Genomic DNA, 4,940 nt, shown 5'->3' on the forward strand with positions numbered 1-4,940 from the left:
GAAAAGTGCCTCGATTTTTTTCCCGCTTAGGGCCACCAATATGGTTGGACATACCATGGGTGCGACTAAAGAAGAAGCGCTAGGAATGTATGCTTAAGATGGCTTCACCCTTGGCTTGTCTTCTTTAGGGATGGTAACAGAACGAGCATTGGGTACCTGATTATAAAATCATGTCACATACTTGGCCCAATACTTGTTGGGTATATGTTAATTACTGGTCTCATATCGGGCATACCGTGGGTATCAAGTAACCGGGCCAGGTTTCACCTAATCGGCTAATCCCATACCCGTAACTTTTTTTTCAAATTTGCGTACCCTGTCCCATAACCGTCCTGGATGTTTCGGATATTCCCGCCGGGCTCGAGTTTTTCTCACCCACATGTTTCATTTCCAATTCAAATGTCCTTGATCTCCACGCAACCACGAGGGACATTTGAGTATGGTCCTTGGTCTTCTTGATCGTAATTGTAATTGTAATGTGTTTCTGTTGACTTTGTAGTGACCTCATAAACATGTTCAACAAGTTGCGCCTTGATACAATTGAGAATAAATGGTATTGACCCCGTTTACTCTAGTCTGCCAAAGACCTTGACCACATTACGTTTACTCTAGTAAACCAAAGACCTTGACATAGCAGTCTTGACCACATTTACTCTAGTCAACTAAAGTATATGACAATATTAATTTAGTCAATTGTGTAGTTGCTAGCTCTTAGATTATCTCCTTGTTTTATTCTTGGTTTTTGTATTTACTTGGCTGGCCACGAATTGTTCATACATAAACACAATAGAATTATAAGAACAATCTGAATCACAAAACTTCTCTATACTCTTATATAGTATCAGAGCGGGAATATGCTTCCTCCACTTTTTAAAAGTTCAAGAGGCCACAATATGTCCACCGAGAACACTCGCCCATCAACCCACCAAACAAATCAATCACTCGGTCTGCTTTCCACAACAAACTTGGTTCCACATCGGTCTTTTTTGGGAAAATGTGAATTTTGTTTCAAACAAAGGCATTTACATATCTGCATTTAAGAAACAACATCCACAAGTGGTGCTTCCCATACTTCCACGACAGGGAACTACCGAATCGTAAACACATGTCATGGGAGCCTCAAACACATACTCATCCAACCCTACTTGGCTTTTTGATAGTGCAACATCGCACCATATCACAAATGATCTCAATGCATTATCGCTTCATGCACCGTATGACGGTAACAAAGAACTCGTTATTGGTGATGGTACATCCTTTAGTATTACTCATGTTGATTCTTTACTAATTCAATTTTCCAACATCTCCTTTACTCCAACTAATATCCTTTGTGTTCCTTCTATATCCAAAACATTATCTTCAGTTTTCGATTTTGTCTTGACAATCACATATGAATCGATTTTTTTTCATGTTTTCTTATCAAGGACTTCCATTCTAAACAACATCTTCTCTATTGAATGGCTAGTCGTGGGATTTATGAGCTTCGTTCCATATCACCACCTTTTGTCTTCCACATGCAACCAAATGAGTCTACTTTTTTGCACCATTGCCTTGGACATCCGCATCTTCAAGTTTTACACCATCTAGCTTCCATTGTTTATACTATTAAACCTTTAAAAATTTCTTGTAATTCTTGTTGCATCAATAAAAGTCACAAACTTCTATTTAATCCTTCCATCCTTCATCAAATTCACCATTACAATTAATTTTTCCGAAGGTATGGTTTTCCCCTATTACATCCATTGATGGTTTTAAATATTATATAATATATTTGTAGATAATTTCACCAAAATATATTTGGTCATATCCATTAAAACACAAATCAAATTCTTTAACTACTTTTATTCGCTTACAACGCCTTGTTCAAAATTAATTTCAAACTATATCAAGCAACTATTTTCCGACAACGGTGACAAATATATTAAACTTGCTTCTTATCTTGCTTTTTGTGGAATATCTCATCCCGCTTCTTCACCCCACATACCAGAACAGAATGGCTATGCCGAACGAAGACATCGTCACATAGTTGAAACGAGATTTACTTTACATTCCTATGCTGAAATACCACTACAATTTTGTTGGATCTAAGTGTGTTGTGTGTGTGTGTTTTGTTTTTTGTAAAACAGTTAATCAAATTGGGAAATTCAATCAAATAGTAATATCTAAACACATCAAATAATCACAGATGAACATGGAATGATTGCAAATGATTCATTATATTATTCAATAGTTGAAATACAATCAAACAAGTACAAAGTACCCCCCTCACTAGGTTATCACACTCTCACTAAGTTTTTATGCACTCGAATCTTAGTGTTAACTAATTACAAAGACACTGAAACTATATATAGGAGGTTTAACTGCTTGTGACGTCATCATGAAAGTGACCTTCAACAACTTCATTAAATGATGTAACTTCCATCAATTGTGAGAAGTGCTGGATTGTTACATTGTTTCATTGAACTACTGCATCTTTCGAGAAATAGAGTGAACTGCTGGGGAATAAATAATTTCTAGATTGAAGGAATCAGTGTTTCCAATCATTGGCTTCTTAGCCATTTCAGTCAAGTTCAACCTCATAGTCTCAAATCCAAGGTGCTTAATGTTATTTCCCTCCTTTCAATTGATATAATTTTGTTGTTCATTACACTGTTATCTTGACCTTGTGATTGATGATAACTAGGAGGTTGTCTTCCTATAAGTTATAAACGAGTTAGGTTGAGCCGCATATAGTTCATTTGTCCAAGTTAATAAGCAGATGTTGACTGTTGGTACTATGTTATAACATTAGCCTGCTTAATTGTTTTGATGTTGATCTTTTTAGAGTTAGTTACTTCTAATAGTTATTATTACATTTTGCAGAGCACAAAAGAACAAGACGCAGCAGTTGAACGAAGAGGCTAGACACTTCAAACCGCTGGGGAATAAATAATTTCTAGATTGAAGGAATCAGTGTTTCCAATCATTGGCTTCTTAGCCATTTCAGTCAAGTTCAACCTCATAGTCTCAAATCCAAGGTGCTTAATGTTATTTCCCTCCTTTCAATTGATATAATTTTGTTGTTCATTACACTGTTATCTTGACCTTGTGATTGATGATAACTAGGAGGTTGTCTTCCTACAAGTTATAAACGAGTTAGGTTGAGCCGCATATAGTTCATTTGTCCAAGTTAATAAGCAGATGTTGACTGTTGGTACTATGTTATAACATTAGCCTGCTTAATTGTTTTGATGTTGATCTTTTCAGAGTTAGTTACTTCTAATAGTTATTATTACATTTTGCAGAGCACAAAAGAACAAGACGTAGCAGTTGAACGAAGAGGCTAGACACTTCAATCATGCTCATGTGTAAGCCCTAAGTTTAATATCATATTTACCTTACCTAGCATGATTCGCTTAATTTGAAATTGCTAAATTGAAGGAAAGGGTGTCCAATGCCTCTTATGTACACTGTAGTGGCTCGCCTCTTATGAAATTCTCATGAGTTCAAGATATTTGGGCCAGGGGGAGCTGAAGCGTTTAAGGTAGATAGAAATGATGAAGAAAACAAAAAATGTCTTCTAACCATGGATATTGATGAGATTCTTGCGAGAGCAGATGTATATGAGGTATGGGATTATACTTTTTACGAAGGCAAGATGTCGATTAGTTATTTTTTAAAGAGTTAAATGTCATTTTAGTCCCTGTGGTTTGGGTCATTTTGCCAGTTTAGTCCAATGGTTTCATTTTTCACCTGTGGGTCTAAAAAGTTTTCACCGTTGCCATTTTAGTCCACTGGGTTAACTTCATCCATTTTTTCTGTTAATGAGAAGGCCAATTCGGTCATTTGATATATAATTCTGTTAACTAGAAGGACAATTCGGACATATAAAATGACCGAATTGGCCTTCTCGTTAACAAAAAAAATAGATGAAGTTAACTCAGTGGACTAAAATGGCAACGGTGAAACCTTTTTGGACCCACAGGTGAAAATGAAACCTTTGGACTAAACTGCCAAAATGACCCAAACCACAGGGACTAAAATGGCATTTAACTCTTTTTTAAAACTCAAAGGTTCATTTAGGTCGTTTAGTTGGGACAAACAATGTTCCTTCTACACGTATAACTAGTACAAACATTTTCAATGCATTTGATGCTAAAATCTATGATACACCTATATTAATTTAATGTTTTCATATGTTTATATTTGTCTTACATTTATAGGCATGTATTTGGTACAAGGGTGAAAGGGCCTGATTGGAAACTGGGCTGGGCTCCATCTTTATTAGATATATGTTAGTTAAATTGGATCTATTTCCTTTTGCAAATATTAATTTGTATGACTTGATTTTTTAAAGCATGTAAAGTACCTGAGATTGCGACAGAATGTTTTCCTCTGCTCAATTAAAAGCATGTTTTTTCCTTTTATATTCTTTAACATAGTTGTTTAACCATTTTTTTTGTAAATGTTGTTTTCGATTTCGTACTATGTTACTATAGGTGGTGCTTTGATCCAACTGATATAATGTGGGTTCATGCTATCTGTGCATGGTTCTGGCCCAATTGCAAAGGTGCCCAAAAATTACCCATTTTGCCACCTCATATATACGAAAGAGTTAGGAGGTATGGCAGGTGGGTTCCCTGGTGGAATGGCTGGTGGGTTCCCTGGTAGCATGCCACGTGGGTTCTCTGGAGGCATGTCTGGTGGGTTCCTCAGGTCAGTGGCGAAACTAGAACATTAATTCAGGGGTATCCCAATTTCTTTTTTTTTACTGTGCAATCATACAATATTAAAAAAACAATAATACATAAATAAAGTAAAACAAATACCTAATAGATTTGTCCTCTTCTTTTTTTCATAGCTTGAAATCGATCCATCACATCGTCGTCTTTTACTTCACTTAAAAAAATCCTTTTCGACCGCACAAACCATAGCATTGTTCAAGAATTTTGGGCTGATTC

At 36.0% G+C, this 4,940-nt stretch overlaps 1 long non-coding RNA gene across 1 annotated transcript; it reads left to right on the plus strand.

Annotated features, from left to right (window-relative positions):
• The first annotated feature begins 2,868 nt into the window (after window positions 1-2,868).
• LOC118492488 lies at window positions 2,869-3,626 on the plus strand. The gene is made up of 4 exons (XR_004893998.1): window positions 2,869-3,017; window positions 3,106-3,193; window positions 3,285-3,347; window positions 3,421-3,626. It is a non-coding gene; the product is annotated as an uncharacterized LOC118492488 (long non-coding RNA).
• Window positions 3,627-4,940: the final 1,314 nt, after the last annotated feature.

This window comes from Helianthus annuus, chromosome 5, assembly GCF_002127325.2.
Source record: "Helianthus annuus cultivar XRQ/B chromosome 5, HanXRQr2.0-SUNRISE, whole genome shotgun sequence".
In the NCBI taxonomy this organism is placed as follows: domain Eukaryota; kingdom Viridiplantae; phylum Streptophyta; class Magnoliopsida; order Asterales; family Asteraceae; genus Helianthus; species Helianthus annuus.